Raw genomic sequence first — 2500 nt, forward strand, 5'->3', positions numbered from 1 at the left:
ATTGTTGGTAATGAGTCATAGGGCATTGTTACCTGCTGTCATTGTAAAGTATAACCAGATGTACTGAAGGAAATTGAACACAGTTCTGAAACTCTGAAGCACTTCCAGAGAAGCACTTCAAACCAGGCCACACTGCACTGTCTTGAAAAAAAAATCTACTATCAGGCAACCTTCATTTTTTCGGTAACACTTTATTTTAAGGACACATCAATTAGCACTAATAGGCCTACATGCAATGTGCCTGTATAAGTAACTTGTAAGGCATGTACAAAGCAAAATCAAACATTTGTTAGGCATGTATTCGCAAATGTCTTGTTCATGCACAATAAGGGATTTATTACCAATTTAACCTTAGTAATGACCTAGTAGGCCTTAGCGTTTGCTTTGTACATGCCTTACAAGTTACTTATACAGACATTAACATTGTATGTATTAGTGCTAATAGATGTATCCCTAAAATAAAGTGTTACCATTTTTTCTTGTGTACTCCCTAAGCCTTTATGTTGTACTTACAGAATGAGAGATAGAGAATGATTGATGCATGGGCGCAGATAGCTTTTAAAAACTGGGGGGGACATTTTCACAACCAACCGTCCGGGGGGGGAGGGGTGGGATTATTATTATACATTGAATATATATTTTTTTATTGTTAGTGGCATATTCATCTTCCGCTAAATAATTATATCTGCTTTTGTAGGTCTACTACATTAACTATTTTAAATCTTGATACATGATATTTTTTAACAAATGTTTAAACCGCTCCAGCTTTACAGATTCTACTGAGAATGTGCACGAGTCTCCCTCCCACCAAGACTCACCCGCCCCTGCGCGCACTTCTAACACACCTCTCCCATCCCATCAGCAAGTGCTACAGTACTTTCCCAACCAATTCAACCTTTAAACAGTACAACTGTGTCAACAAATTTCACGTTGTACTACTAATGTAGGCCTACAGCAGGCTATGCAACAGTGTGTGATTTAGTACTGTAGACATTTTAAGACGACCAGTCTCGCGGTGGTAGGCCTATTGCATGTAAAACACAACTTCAATCCAGGCGCGGTTTTGGGGCGTGTGATATTGGGGTCTCCCCCAGATTAGACATTTTTGATAAAAGCGGCGCATTTAAATGGTGATCTTGAGCTCTTAAGACAACCTCCTTGCTACTAGTTCTACTCAGTCATTTTTCTACCACGCTGCGTTTCAATTGCATCTACACTCCACCGCTACAAGCCACACGTTTGCGTTGTAGTACCGCTTAACAACAATTCACAGTAAATGCGTCCAACAGATTAACACCACCGCAGTCATCATTCCAAAAAGGAGCTCCTTAAAAAAATTAATGAAGTCAGACGTTGACAGCATACAGACCAGGGACAGTGAACACGACAGCTACCTGCGTTAGGCTAGCCTACTTGATTGACAGCTGTCATGGCATGGCCCAACAAAGATGTCTTTTCACTCGAAAACAGGCGACAAAGAGACCAAAAAGCCCTTCTGAACAATTAACATCAGCTAACATCAGCAACTAGGCTACAAACAGCGTCACAGCGGACATGAACCTATTATTGACCTTACCTTAAAAGTTGTCTTGACCGCAGTAGAACTATTTATCCCAATAAATAACTATTAATCCATGCGTTTCCACCATCATCATTCACGTTCCACAGTTTTTGTAATCCACATCATAGCTAGCAAGAATGGGACTATCCTCGAGATTAACTTTAATTATAAAAGCAAGCAACTGGTCTGAGCCAAAAATGTAATGTAAATATGACGTCTGCTCTTCGCTCCACTTCCTTCATAAAGCCAGCTCTGTTTATGGCGCTTCAAATCTGGGACTTCAGTGGCTGTTAGCCAATCAAAAAATAGATTTATATATATGGTGTAATACCGTTTTTTTGCCACATATGAAAGTGAATGGTCCAGGGAGGCGCTATTTCACACATTGCAAAATGCAAAGGCAGAAATCAGATATTTTCTCCAAAAAGGTGAGGGGGACGGATCTAGGTGAATGAAAATCTGGGTACGTCATGTCCCCCCCGTCCCCCCCGCTATCTGCGCCCATGGATTGATGGGGTGAGTACTCTACACAATGTATGTCTTGTTCTATCCCAGTGGTACTATTCTCTATAGGCCTACATTTGTTGCTGGGATTTTTTTCTATGTACCCCCTGCAGTGTGCTCGCGTACCCCTAGGGGTGCACACAGCCCTGGTTGAGATCCACTGCTCTATGCAACAGGAAAGTTAAAAGAAAGTTTGAAGTGACTTTTTTCAGATTTTTTATTCAAATGCAGTATATTGTACTGCAGTGGTCTCCAATTACTTTCCTCCAAGGGCCACATTATGTAGAGCAAGTGAGGCTGCAGGCCAAACCAACGCCTCAACCCATTGAGGAACAAGTTAGATGTCTGGACAGAGAACAGATTTTTGCTTTATCGTTTTCCCTTCTTGTCAATGTCCGTTATGAGACTGTTAGCACAAGATGTAACTCTCTGTGA

General features: G+C 41.2%; 1 protein-coding gene across 1 annotated transcript in view; it reads left to right on the forward strand.

The window, feature by feature from the left end:
* ccdc3a (coiled-coil domain containing 3a) overlaps positions 1 to 2500 on the forward strand; it is a 27684-nt gene that overhangs the window by 15658 nt on the left and 9526 nt on the right. The window lies entirely within an intron of this gene.

This window comes from Engraulis encrasicolus, chromosome 15, assembly GCF_034702125.1.
Source record: "Engraulis encrasicolus isolate BLACKSEA-1 chromosome 15, IST_EnEncr_1.0, whole genome shotgun sequence".
Taxonomy (NCBI): domain Eukaryota; kingdom Metazoa; phylum Chordata; class Actinopteri; order Clupeiformes; family Engraulidae; genus Engraulis; species Engraulis encrasicolus.